General features: G+C 51.6%; 1 long non-coding RNA gene across 1 annotated transcript; it reads right to left on the bottom strand.

The window, feature by feature from the left end:
* Positions 1-431: 431 nt before the first annotated feature.
* On the bottom strand, positions 432-1939 carry LOC126194998 (uncharacterized). The gene is made up of 3 exons (XR_007538541.1): positions 1847-1939; positions 1594-1674; positions 432-638 (listed from the first exon to the last, which is right to left on the bottom strand). It is a non-coding gene; the product is annotated as an uncharacterized LOC126194998 (long non-coding RNA).
* Between the last annotated feature and the right edge of the window lie 12890 nt (positions 1940-14829).

Genomic DNA, 14829 nt, shown 5'->3' with positions numbered 1-14829 from the left:
ATTTTGTTTTGGAGTAGTGGGAGGCTGCGACGGTGAGGACCAGTGGGAGCACCCATGTTGGTGCTGCTGCTGCTGCTGCCTGCTGGAGCGCTCAATACCGCCAACCTGGGGGTTGGGAGGTCGTTGCTCGTCTTCTTCCACCGACTGAACAGCCCACAGACGCCAGAGTGTATGAGACAGCGCAGCGGCAGTGGCGCGTTGTCGTTGGTGGGCAGTGCACGCCAGTCGAGCGTGTGTTTGAGTCCCGCCCGCGCAACCAATGCTCTAGGCACCCGTACCACGACTAGCGGTTGTCGTGGCGGTGTTGGTGACGCCTCTGTAACGGGAGAAAACGAAAAAATTAAGTACAATGCTCAAGATTCTATTTTTAAATATTTGGTGTAAACAAATGACAACATTCCAGAATAATAACAATTGTATGCTGTAATCACGACGGTTGCCTTTTACACTCTGGGTTCCAGGCTTGAACAGTTCAGTTGGGCTTTCTGGTAGTTCCTCCACCCAGTCCAGTATTTCCTCCTCACCCAAAAGGGCGAGATGGCGCTGCCTTTCAGCATCCTCAGCAGCCACCATCTCATGTACACACTTCAGTATTTCGCCCCCTCCTTCGAGCCATCTATGTAGCTCGCTGACGTTGCCTGCAACAATAAGATACTGAACGTAATTATTTATTGAAAATATTACAGGCACACACAGAAAATCGTACTGAAACACAGACGGAAAAATGTATCCTTTAGCTCACCGAAATACCAACAGAAAATCGTATTCTTTAGCTCACTGAAATACAATCACAAAATCGTGATTTCCATTTCTGCATCTACATCTACATACATACTCCGCAATCCATCATACGGTGCGTGGCGGAGGGTACTTCGTACCACAACTAGCATCTTCTCTCCCTGTTCCACTACCAAACAGAACGAGAACGAGGGAAAAATGACTGCCTATATGCCTCTGTACGAGCCCTAATCTCTCTTATCTTATCTTTGTGGTCTTTCCGCGAAATATAAGTTGGCGGCAGTAAAATTGTACTCCAGTCAGCCTCAAATGCTGGTTCTCTAAATTTCCTCAGTAGCGATTCACGAAAAGAACGCCTCCTTTCCTCCAGAGACTCCCACCCGAGTTCCTGAAGCATTTCCGTAACACTCGCGTGATGATCAAACCTACCACTAACAAATCTAGCAGCCCGCCTCTGAATTGATTCTATGTCCTCCCTCAATCCGACCTGATAGGGATCCCAAACGCTCGAGCAGTACTCAAGAATAGGTCGTATTAGTGTTTTATAAGCGGTCTCCTTTACAGATGAACCACATCTTCTCAAAATTCTACCAATGAACCGAAGACGACTATCCGCCTTCCCCGCAATTGCCGTTACATGATTGTCCCACTTCATATCGCTCTGCAATGTTACGCCCAAATATTTAATCAACAGGACTGTCAAGCGCTACACTACTAATGGAGTATTCAAACATTACAGGATTCTTTTTCTTTTCATCTGCACTAATTTACATTTATCTATATTTAGAGTTTCACTGAGATTACTTATATACGAAACACACACACTGAATTTGAATATCGAATTCTGGTACTTACAAGACTGAATCGATGGTTTCTGAATTTCAACCTCGACACTTAAACCTTCTTCTTCTTCTTCTTCACCCACCATAGAATCTCCTAGTAGAGCAAAGACTATGTCTTAGACAACTGAATGCAACATTTTAAGAAAAGTAAATGTATATACATTCCCCGCCCTCATCATTAGAACCACAGAATGTTAGGTGAAAAAAAATATTTTCCGTGACAGCTACACGTTACAAAAAAATATTGCATTTACGTTCTTGCTCACCCGACTAGTTTATTGCTGGTGGAGGCTGGTGCAGTGGTCTCTCCGCCTCCTGTCGGCGGTCCAACTCAACCAGTATGTCAGCGATGATTGCTGCTACGACAAGAAACAAAAAGAAGAGCTGTAGTACCCGTTACAGAATAAAAATTCTTCACACACTAAAATTATAGCAGAAAACCATTCAAAATCTGAGTAGTACGGACCTATGCCTGTACCGATTACGACCTGAACAGTTGCTGTGAGCGATACTAAAGTTATGGGGCACACAGGTACAATGAATGAATAGAACAATTAACTTACATGGCAGGTTGTCCTGGCGAAGAAGTTTGCCGCTGCTACCGCCGTTGATGCTGTCGTTGGAATTTGAGCACCTCATTGTTCCCAGACCCAAACACACACTAGAAAAGACAAAAGTGAAATGACGACGGCAGAATGAGAGTGACAGCATCACAACGAGGGTTTGTATAAATTCTACCCCCTCCACCCACCATTTCATCCAGAGAGCCAATAGGAGTGCGGCATCCCTCCCCACCTGCTGATGAATGCTGGTCTGGGCTCGCAGGACAAGTTGGTGCTGGTCTTCCATGTCCTTTTCGATATTCGTTCTGGCGTACTCTGGCTGGAAACACCCACGAAATCTAGCCTACCCTGTAGTGTTGTGAGGATTTGCAGAACAAGTAGCGATATGAAAACGCGTCTATGGTTCGATATCTTCCATTTTCGAAAATAACCCGTATAAAAGGGAGAAATCTACACTTAGCGTGAGAAATTCTTGGTATATCGACTAAACAACGCCCCCGTTTCAGGTTATTTAAACTGAGGAGTCTATGTCAGGGATAGAACTACTGTGTACTTCCTAGTCTATGGCGTTTGACTCTCGTCGTGCGGTGGCAGGAGTCATGAAGGAGTCGGGCAGCAACAGGAAGTCGCGGATTAGCCTGGCTCCGGCGACCGGTGGTTACTCGCCTGGCCTGCTCTTCAGGTACACACTACACTCAGTAGATGGCGCTGATCTAGACCGGGGATTACTGGCTAGTTTTGTTCTTCATCTTGGGACACAGTGTTCAGGTAAAATAATGAAAACTATATTCTTAAAAATATCGTGCAACATATTTCACATGTTCCTCTTGGCTAGGATGAGAATGTGATTTGAAGTAGGTATAAGTGTGTATCGTTCCCAAGTAATGGCGCTTCACAAGTCCTTTATACAGGGGCAAGCTATAATATGGACTCCCCTACCTTCCAAGTGTAAAGACATTCCACGAAAGTCGAAAATATTTTTTTTTTATTTTGTGCATTAGCATGTCATAATGTATCATTTATTTCAACTATTCTTTATTTGTTAATTCGTCACATTGTATCTTCATTCATTTTGCTACTGTTTTATATTCTCTATTGTACGAATATGAATGTTCTGGTTCTATATGCTTTGTAAATCTTTGGTTAGGCTCGGAGAAGTATTGTGTCAGAGAGAGAGCGTGCGAGTTGTTGTACGCGGCCGGTTCGCGAGTGGAAAAATGTGACAAAGTTCGGCGTGGAAGACGGCGATACGCGGAGGAACAATTAATTACAGTGCGTCCGCTGTATTAATAGGAGATCGTGCATTATTAAGTGAACAGTAAAACCTGAAAAGACGATTTTACAAACTGTGTGTACTTGTTACAATTAGCCTTGAATCAGACACCATTGTCGTGTGGAGACACTGACTGTTAGAATTGCGCGAAAGTGGAATAAACCAAAATGTTAAGTAAAAGAACAGTGTTGTGATTTGATCAAGAAACATTTATTATATCGTCCAAACTGACTTAAAGACGACGACGAAAACTGAACTGATGTTTAACGGACTGTTGTAGTGATAAACACACGTGACTGCTTTCCTGTGGCAACACGGTGAAAGAACTGTGCGAAGTATTGGCATTAACCGGATATATATCTCAAATGCTAAAGACGTTGCATAATTCCGACCTACCCGCACCGCGCTTAACGACAACGCGCATACTGGAACTATTATTAGCGCGCCAATGCTGTCAGCAGATTCGACTACAACAGAGACGTGGACCACCGCCGTAACTGGAATATTAATGAAACAGGAGGATCCATCATTATCTTTACGCCACGAACCAGGATTCACTTCACACATCGTCCGCGCGGACCACCGCTGACGCCATCGCACTGCCTGCAGCAACATTTAAGACATTAAAAGAAAATTATTACCCTCTCTCTCATTTCAAAATTAAAGACAATTGCAGTTAAATTAACTGTTTTAAAAATACTGTCACAATATGTCAATTTTGTTTGGTCCCAATAACTATTCTTTCCATTACTTCGTCTTGTTGACAGTGTTGAAAACCCGCGAAATTAAAGTTCAATTAATAATTTTCTTTTTAAATTCTTCTCAGACATTTTGCTGCTCATTATGATTTTATTTTAATGTTTGTTTGTACCTTCTTTTGGTGGGAGTACATATTTTATTTTTTTGTGTAGTAAAATTAGCTACCATAAAATTACGTATATTACCAGCTGATGCTATCCGCCATTACTGCTTGAAAACTGCACCTACTTTCTCATTGGCTGTCAGCTTCAAAACAAAATTACATGTTGTCTATGTAGGCCCCTACAATAATCTGTTTTTACTTTTGCAGGTTTACAGGAATTATATTGACTTTGATTGTTCATTTGGCCCCGTTAAAGTGATTTATCGCTTCTATATAATAATTGTATTGAATTACCTAATTTATATTTTTTATTACGTAAACATTGGCATATCATATTTAGATTAACATTGACGTCTTATTGGTCTCACATAAGATTCTGCACGTTCTGACAAAGACTATACCAATTTTTTTTTCGTCCATTGACTAAAAGGGGTAATCAGATTCCTTGTGTAGGTCATGTTTTATTATTTAAAAGTTTTTTTTAAGTAGAGAACCAGTTTCTTTAGACAAGCCAGAAGATTATCGGTGTGTGGACTACGCTCAAGGACCAAATCGACTTTTGGACACTCAACCCTGTTGCCAGCTGCTCCCGCCCATCACCATCTGCTGCTGACGGTCGCTACCCATCGCTGGTCACTGCTGCTGAATGCCTCTGCCTGCAGCTCCTGCCCGTCACTGCCCACTGCTGGTGCGTGTCGCCCCCTGAAGCTGGTGCCCATCACTGCCCACTGCTGCTACCCAGTGCCCATCGCTGCCTGCTGTTGCTGACCTTCACTGCCTGCTTCTGCTGACCGTCACTGCCTGCAGCAGCTGCCCGTCACTGCCTGCTGCTGCTGCCCGTCGCTCCCTGCTACTACTACCCAGTGCCACCCGTTGCTGCTGCCCGTCGCTAACCACTGCTGCTGCCCGTTGTTGCCCACTGCTACTGCCTGTCACTGCCCACAGCTGTTGCCTGTCGCTGCCCACTGCTGCAGCCTGGAGCTGAAAACTGCTGCTGCCCATCACTGCCCACTGCAGGTGCCCTTTGTCACCTGACGCTGCTGCACACTGTTGCCTACTGCTACTGCCCATCAGTGCCGACAACTGCTGCCTGTCACTGCCTACAGCTGCTGCCAATGACTGCCTACTGCTGATTCTGCTGCTCATTGTTACCCACTCCTACTGCCGATCACTGCCCACTGTAGCTGCCTATCAGTACCCACCACTGCCATCTGCTGTTGCCTGTAGGTTCAAACTGCTGCTGCCAATGACTGGCCACAACTGGTTCTGTGGACACCTGATGCTGCTGCCCATTGTCGCTCAGTGCTACTGCCCGTGTCTGTCCACTGCTGCTGCCTGTCGCTACCCACTGCTACTGCCCGTCACTGTCCACTGCTGTTGCCCCAGCGCCCACTGCTGGCGTACGTTGCTCGCCTCTGCTGCTGCCCTTCGCCGCCCACTGTTGCTGCGCATCACTGCTTGTAGCTGCTGCCCAGTGCCACCTACACTGCTGCCCATTGCTACATGATGCTGCTGTGCATCATCACCCGCTGCTGCAGCCCGTCATTGCCTGCTGCTGTTGCGAATTGCCTGCAGTTGCTGTTGCCCGTTGCCCCCCACTGTTGGTGCCCAGTGCCATCCAATGCTGCTGCCAATTGCTGCCCACTGCTGGTGATTGTGCCACCTGCTGCTGGTGCCCAGTGACATTTGATGCTGCTGCCTGTCGATGCCCACTGCTGCTACCCATCACTGCCCACATGTGCGCTCTGTCACTGCCCGCTGCTGCTTCCCCGCAGCTGCAAACTGCCGCTTCCAATAACTGCCCACTGCCGGTGCCCATTGCCACATAATGCTGGTGCCCATTGTTGCCCACTGCTACTGCCTGTGACTGCCCACTGCTGAAGCCTGTCGCTACCCACTGCTGCTGCCCGTTGTTGCCCACTGCTACTGCCATTCACTGCCCACAGCTGTTGCCTGTCGCTGCCCACTGCTGCAGCCTGGAGCTGAAAACTGCTGCTGCCCATCACTGCCCACTGCAGGTGCCCTTTGTCACCTGACGCTGCTGCACACTGTTGCCTACTGCTACTGCCCATCAGTGCCGACAACTGCTGCCTGTCACTGCCTACAGCTGCTGCCAATGACTGCCTACTGCTGATTCTGCTGCTCATTGTTACCCACTCCTACTGCCGATCACTGCCCACTGTAGCTGCCTATCAGTACCCACCACTGCCATCTGCTGTTGCCTGTAGGTTCAAACTGCTGCTGCCAATGACTGGCCACAACTGGTTCTGTGGACACCTGATGCTGCTGCCCATTGTCGCTCAGTGCTACTGCCCGTGTCTGTCCACTGCTGCTGCCTGTCGCTACCCACTGCTACTGCCCGTCACTGTCCACTGCTGTTGCCCCAGCGCCCACTGCTGGCGTACGTTGCTCGCCTCTGCTGCTGCCCTTCGCCGCCCACTGTTGCTGCGCATCACTGCTTGTAGCTGCTGCCCAGTGCCACCTACACTGCTGCCCATTGCTACATGATGCTGCTGTGCATCATCACCCGCTGCTGCAGCCCGTCATTGCCTGCTGCTGTTGCGAATTGCCTGCAGTTGCTGTTGCCCGTTGCCCCCCACTGTTGGTGCCCAGTGCCATCCAATGCTGCTGCCAATTGCTGCCCACTGCTGGTGATTGTGCCACCTGCTGCTGGTGCCCAGTGACATTTGATGCTGCTGCCTGTCGATGCCCACTGCTGCTACCCATCACTGCCCACATGTGCGCTCTGTCACTGCCCGCTGCTGCTTCCCCGCAGCTGCAAACTGCCGCTTCCAATAACTGCCCACTGCCGGTGCCCATTGCCACATAATGCTGGTGCCCATTGTTGCCCACTGCTACTGCCTGTGACTGCCCACTGCTGAAGCCTGTCGCTACCCACTGCTGCTGCCCGTTGTTGCCCACTGCTACTGCCATTCACTGCCCACAGCTGTTGCCTGTCGCTGCCCACTGCTGCAGCCTGGAGCTGAAAACTGCTGCTGCCCATCACTGCCCACTGCAGGTGCCCTTTGTCACCTGACGCTGCTGCACACTGTTGCCTACTGCTACTGCCCATCAGTGCCGACAACTGCTGCCTGTCACTGCCTACAGCTGCTGCCAATGACTGCCTACTGCTGATTCTGCTGCTCATTGTTACCCACTCCTACTGCCGATCACTGCCCACTGTAGCTGCCTATCACTACCCACCACTGCCATCTGCTGTTGCCTGTAGATTCAAACTGCTGCCGCCAATGACTGGCCACAACTGGTCCTGTGGACACCTGATGCTGCTGCCCATTGTCGCCCAGTGCTACTGCCCGTGTCTGTCCACTGCTACTGCCCATCACTGCCCACTGCAGCTGCCTATCACTACCCACCACTGCCATCTGCTGTTGCCTGTAGGTTCAAACTGCTGCTGCCAATGACTGGCCACAACTGGTTCTGTGGACACCTGATGCTGCTGCCCATTGTCGCTCAGTGCTACTGCCCGTATCTGTCCACTGCTGCTGTCTGTCGCTACCCACTGCTACTGCCCGTCACTGTCCACTGCTGTTGCCCCAGCGCCCACTGCTGGCGTACGTTGCTCGCCTCTGCTGCTGCCCTTCGCTGCCCACTGTTGCTGCGCATCACTGCTTGTAGCTGCTGCCCAGTGCCACCTACACTGCTGCCCATTGCTACATGATGCTGCTGTGCATCATCACCCGCTGCTGCAGCCCGTCATTGCCTGCTGCTGTTGCGAATTGCCTGCAGTTGCTGTTGCCCGTTGCCCCCCACTGTTGGTGCCCAGTGCCATCCAATGCTGCTGCCAATTGCTGCCCACTGCTGGTGATTGTGCCACCTGCTGCTGGTGCCCAGTGACATTTGATGCTGCTGCCTGTCGATGCCCACTGCTGCTACCCATCACTGCCCACATGTGCGCTCTGTCACTGCCCGCTGCTGCTTCCCCGCAGCTGCAAACTGCCGCTTCCAATAACTGCCCACTGCCGGTGCCCATTGCCACATAATGCTGGTGCCCATTGTTGCCCACTGCTACTGCCTGTGACTGCCCATTGCTGAAGCCTGTCGCTACCCACTGCTGCTGCCCGTTGTTGCCCACTGCTACTGCCATTCACTGCCCACAGCTGTTGCCTGTCGCTGCCCACTGCTGCAGCCTGGAGCTGAAAACTGCTGCTGCCCATCACTGCCCACTGCAGGTGCCCTTTGTCACCTGACGCTGCTGCACACTGTTGCCTACTGCTACTGCCCATCAGTGCCGACAACTGCTGCCTGTCACTGCCTACAGCTGCTGCCAATGACTGCCTACTGCTGATTCTGCTGCTCATTGTTACCCACTCCTACTGCCGATCACTGCCCACTGTAGCTGCCTATCACTACCCACCACTGCCATCTGCTGTTGCCTGTAGGTTCAAACTGCTGCTGCCAATGACTGGCCACAACTGGTCCTGTGGACACCTGATGCTGCTGCCCATTGTCGCCCAGTGCTACTGCCCGTGTCTGTCCACTGCTGCTGCCTGTCGCTACCCACTGCTACTGCCCATCACTGTCCACTGTAGCTGCCTATCACTACCCACCACTGCCATCTGCTGTTGCCTGTAGGTTCAAATTGCTGCCGCCAATGACTGGCCACAACTGGTCCTGTGGACACCTGATGCTGCTGCCCATTGTCGCCCAGTGCTACTGCCCGTGTCTGTCCACTGCTGAAGCCTGTCGCTACCCACTGCTACTGCCCATCACTGTCCACTGTAGCTGCCTATCACTACCCACCATTGCCATCTGCTGTTGCCTGTATGTTGAAACTGCTGCTGCCAATGACTGGCCACAACTGGTCCTGTGGACACCTGATGCTGCTGCCCATTGTCGCCCAGTGCTACTGCCCGTGTCTGTCCACTGCTGCTGCCTGTCGCTACCCACTGCTACTGCCCATCACTGTCCACTGTAGCTGCCTATCACTACCCACCACTGCCATCTGCTGTTGCCTGTGGGTTCAAACTGCTGCTGCCAATGACTGGCCACAACTGGTCCTGTGGACACCTGATGCTGCTGCCCATTGTCGCCCAGTGCTACTGCCTGTGTCTGTCCACTGCTGCTGCCTGTCGCTACCCACTGCTACTGCCCATCACTGCCCACTGCAGCTGCCTATCACTACCCACCACTGCCATCTGCTGTTGCCTGTAGGTTCAAACTGCTGCTGCCAATGACTGGCCACAACTGGTTCTGTGGACACCTGATGCTGCTGCCCATTGTCGCTCAGTGCTACTGCCCGTGTCTGTCCACTGCTGCTGCCTGTCGCTACCCACTGCTACTGCCCGTCACTGTCCACTGCTGTTGCCCCAGCGCCCACTGCTGGCGTACGTTGCTCGCCTCTGCTGCTGCCCTTCGCCGCCCACTGTTGCTGCGCATCACTGCTTGTAGCTGCTGCCCAGTGCCACCTACACTGCTGCCCATTGCTACATGATGCTGCTGTGCATCATCACCCGCTGCTGCAGCCCGTCATTGCCTGCTGGTGTTGCGAATTGCCTGCAGTTGCTGTTGCCCGTTGCCCCCCACTGTTGGTGCCCAGTGCCATCCAATGCTGCTGCCAATTGCTGCCCACTGCTGGTGATTGTGCCACCTGCTGCTGGTGCCCAGTGACATTTGATGCTGCTGCCTGTCGATGCCCACTGCTGCTACCCATCACTGCCCACATGTGCGCTCTGTCACTGCCCGCTGCTGCTTCCCCGCAGCTGCAAACTGCCGCTTCCAATAACTGCCCACTGCCGGTGCCCATTGCCACATAATGCTGGTGCCCATTGTTGCCCACTGCTACTGCCTGTGACTGCCCACTGCTGAAGCCTGTCGCTACCCACTGCTGCTGCCTGTTGCTGCCCACTGCAGCTTCCTGTCGCCACCTGATGCTGTTACCCATCACTGCTCACTGCTGCTGCCCATCACTGCCCATTGCTGCCGTCCAGTGTCACCCACTCTGCTGGCCATTGTTACACACTGCTACTGCCCATTGCCATCCATTGCTGCAGCCCATCATTGCCTGCTGCTTTGCCTATTGCTTGCTGCTGCTGGTCCTGTCGCCACCTGCTGCTGGTGCCCATTGCCACCCAATGCCATTGCTCAATGCCATCTGCTGCTGCTGCCTGTTGCCGTTCACTGCTGGTGCCCATCACCATCTGCTGCTGGTGCCCAGTGGTATCCACTGCTGTTTCCCACTGCTAGTGCGGTCGCCACCTGCTGGAGGTGCCTGTCGCCACCCACTCGTGGTGCCCAGTGCCATCCACTGCTGCTGCCCGTTGCCGCCCATTGCTGGTGTCTGTCACTGCTCACTGCTGCCTCCCATCACCGCCTGCTGCTGTTGCCATTCACACCTTGCTGCTTGTGCCCGTCACCACCCACTGCTGGTGCCCGATGCCACCCACTACTGCTGCCTCTTGCTGCCCACTGCTGCCACCTGTTGCCACCCGCTGCTGCTGCCTGTTTCTGCTGCAAATCGTTACCAACTAGTGCTGCCCATTGCCACCCACTGCCCTTCTCGGTCCACTGATGTCCAGTGACATCCACTCCTGCTGCCCATCGGTGCCCACTGCTGCTGCTGTTTGCTACCCGCTGCTGCTGCCCGTCGCTGCCCACTGCTGCTGCCTGTCACGGCCCACTGCTGCCACCCATCACCGCCTGCTGCTGTTGCCCATCGCCTCTCACTGCTTATGCCCATCGCCACCTGTTTCTGGTGCCCAGTGCCATCCACTGCTGCTGCCAATTGCCACCCACTGCTGGAGCCCATCGCTACTCACCGCTCCTGCCCAGTGCCGCCCACTGCTGCTGCCTGTTGCCGCCCACTACTGCTGACTGTCGCTGCCCGCTTTTCCTGCCCATTGCTGCCCACTGCTCGTGCCTGTCTCCATCTGCTGCTGCTGTTCAGTGCCACCCACTGCTGCTGCCCGTGTTCGCCAACTGCTGCTACCCATCGCTGTCCACTGCTGGTGCCTGTCGTCACCTGATGCCACTGCCTATTGCTTCCTGCTGCTGCTGCTTGTGTCCGTCGCCCTTCGCTGCCTACCCCTGGCACCTGTCGCCACTGCTGCTGCCGTCAGTGTCGTCCTTCTGCCTGTCGTGGCCGTTGTCACCACCGCCGTAACCGCCGGCGTCGTTTTCGCCATTGCCGTTGCTGTGGCTGTCACTGTTGCCGTTACCATCCTGTTCTGTCCTGTTTTCGACTCCTGGTTATCCCCATCTTCGTTTTCTCTCCCTACCTTGGCTCCACCTGTCTGCGGTAGTCCTCTGGACAGTCCACCATGGACAGCCCCACAACCACATACATTTACACCTTCCCTTCCTCTGCCCCCACCATTACATCCTGGAGTGCTTCCTCCAGTCTCCCCATATGCTCCACCTTCCCACCTCACAATCTCCTTCCCTTCCATCTCCTCCCCTGCACTTTATTCTCAACTATATACTGCTCCTGCTCCTGCAGTGACTCCTGCTCCTTCTTCTACGCCTGTCTCCCCTAAGCGAACATTAATATTTCAGGTTCAGACCAACCCCGGAAACTTCCCCTGCTTCCCCTCCCCTTGTCATCGCCCGATTCATCACAGTCGTCACCACAGAGCACTCAAATTCACTTCTAAGTGCCTCTGCCTCACATGAGGGCCTCATCATCTCCAACAGTTGTGTACTGGTCGGGTGGAAAGCAAGTCATCTTGTCGGTGGGTCCGTTGAATGTCTCTTGCTTGGATTGCCAGCGGGTTGGATATAGTTGGGCCGACTACCTGTCTCCCCTAAGCGAACGTTAATATTTCAAGTGCAGACTGACCCCCGGAAACTTCTGAGCGCAGCTGGCTGTACTGTCTTTTCTAATTGGTGTTTTATTGTGTATTTTAATGGCTCATAGCCGATGGTTTGGGTTTGTATGCTTTTAATTGGGTTTTTAAATAATAGGCCTTCAGCCATTTTAAAATTGAAAGTTCCTCACTTGTCAAGTCTCGCACTGTTTGGGCCTTCAGCCTCATTTAAAATATCGTTTTGGATAAAGCTTTGGGCCTTCTGCCTTTTGAAAATTTATTGTAGTTGTGTGGTTCAATCATGGACTTTCAGCCGTCTTAAAATTTAAATTCCTTATTTGTTAAATCTTAGGTTGTTTGGGCCTTCAGCCTCATTTAAAAATTATTTAAGGATAAAGCCTTGGGCTCTCTGCCTTGTAAAAATTTGTTGTAGTTGTGTTTTGAATAATGGCCCTTCAGTCGTTTTAAAAGTAAAATTCTTTACTGTTAAGTCTTAGACTGTTTATGCCTTCAGCCTCCTTTTTTAAAATTATTTAAGGATAAAGCATTGGGCCTTCTGCCTTGGAAAATTTATTGTAGTTGTGTTTTAAATCATGGGCCTTCAGCCGTTTTAAAAATTAAAGAGGTGGTGTCCTTAAGCCATAAGACTGTGTGACATTTTCAGCCGATAGTTAAGCTCGGAAATTTGCACTGTAGTGTTTGGGCAACTAAATAAAGTTATATGTGTTCGAGTGTAACCGACAGCCGCTCATTTTTGGCACCTTTCCACTATTCCAACTCCCTGTTCTGTCCTGGGGACTTAACCAGGCGTTTCACCCTCCTACCGCATTCTCAGCCCCTGCCTGTGCACATTCGTCCTTTCCAACTCCGATCCCAAATTTCTGGACACCCGCACCCTCTCACTAGAAATACACAAGTATTTTCCCTCTGCCCCCATTGCTCAGCTTATCCCCCACGGAAATTCAATCCTTATGAAATCCCCCGCTCCCTCGTTCCCTACTGACCTACTCTGGAAAATTCTCCATGTCACCTTTGGCCCCCATGCCTTCCTTACCTCCTCCTCTCCTGTCAGCCCTAACCCCTGTTCATCCTCCAACCCTCACTGCTGTGATCAGGGATCTCAGCCTTGTGGCCGCAGAGGAGGAGGTTTTGGCGAAATTGAATACCCACCCCGCCCTAGAAATCTGTTGAGACCAACGAATCTACAATGAATCCTCTCCTATCTTCCTGATGCACATGTTAAACCGAGTATGCCTCCTCTATTGATCATCTCCTCACTCAGTTTGCCCTGATTTTTCACTGTCGCCTCCCCATTGACTCCTCCTATTTCCCTCCTCAATCTTAACCCTGCCAGCGATGCTACCTACCTATACAGTGATCACCTCACCCAAAACTGCAAATCCCCCTCCTCACAAGCCACCAATGTAGAGCCTCTCACTTCCTGAAACAGTGTCCTAACCTGGCCTCTCCTCCTTCCTGCAAGGAATACCATCCCACTACTACTACAAATGCAAGGCCAAAGCTCATCCCAAGAACCCTGAGCTTACCATCCCTCTTCACTCCATCGATTAGCCCATCCCTCCTAATAATTCCCTCTGCCCATCCTCTCTGGCTGAAGACAGCATCCATTTCCTCATCATTGTCTTCCAGGATGTAAACCCCTTCCACACCACCACACCCTCCAGCAGATCTCCCTTGCCACCTGCTCCGTCTTCCATTTGAACATCTACACCACATACTCCCACAACCAGGCCTACTCCACCTGTACCTGCCTCAACACCCTCATTTAATCCTCTCTCCTCCTCTCTCCAGTCCCCTCCTCCCTCCCCACCCAGAAAAGCCAACAATATCTCTCCTCTACCAAAACATCCACTCCTTCCCTGCCAACAAATGCCTCTTCAAGCATACCCTGCCCCAGCACCAGCTCTTCATCCATAATAAAACCTCCCTACAACCTCACCATGTTATCTGCACTTATGCCTGTCTTCTTCACTGCACTGACAATCCCCTTCCCCTACCGTGAGGCGTGGTCGCTACTGACTACCTCAAACATATCCCTGTCTGGCCACAGCCCTCCTCAGTGACCCAACTGAACACCTCATACTCAGCATCTTCTTTCTGTCCCTAACCATCACCTGTGCCACAATCTATGTCTGTCCAGGAACTCCTTTCCCATGTTGACCACGCCTTCTCCTCCTATTTGATTTCCACAGACCTCAAAATCCATAGCCATGGTCCTGACACGCTTTGGCAGTGGCATCAGTTCCTTGCCACCCTCCAAGGTGAACTTGTTCCCCTCCCACAGCGCACCCATTCCGAAAGTGACTAACCCCACTGTTGTCCTCTCTTCCCCCAACCTCCTTGGAGGTATTGCCATGGACGTCCTAAACCCTATTGGTAGCGACCACCACCTACTCACCATTTCCTCAGCCCAAGGCCCACTTCCTGCCCCCTGTCCTGCTGCTCCTCTTAAGGTCGTCCATTACCACTCAGGTCGAAGGCCACCCACTTACCTTTCAACATCCCACTGACATCAACCACACCTCATCCCTCCTCCAGAAGACCATCACTGACACTGTGGAGACCTATGTTACTATCAAAATTATCAATCTTCACCGCCCTATTCTTCCTCCACAGGCTGTCCTTCTCCATGAATCCTGAAGGCTCTACCACTCCTTCCTTTGCACATGTGACTGGGATACTCTACTCTGGCACCAGCAATTACAATGACACACATGCAACGTCTAAACAGCAAACATGCGAGGAGTGGCACCAGTATGCGACTCAA

Source organism: Schistocerca nitens, chromosome 7 (genome assembly GCF_023898315.1).
Source record: "Schistocerca nitens isolate TAMUIC-IGC-003100 chromosome 7, iqSchNite1.1, whole genome shotgun sequence".
Taxonomy (NCBI): domain Eukaryota; kingdom Metazoa; phylum Arthropoda; class Insecta; order Orthoptera; family Acrididae; genus Schistocerca; species Schistocerca nitens.
This window is presented reverse-complemented; position numbering and strand designations above follow the sequence as displayed.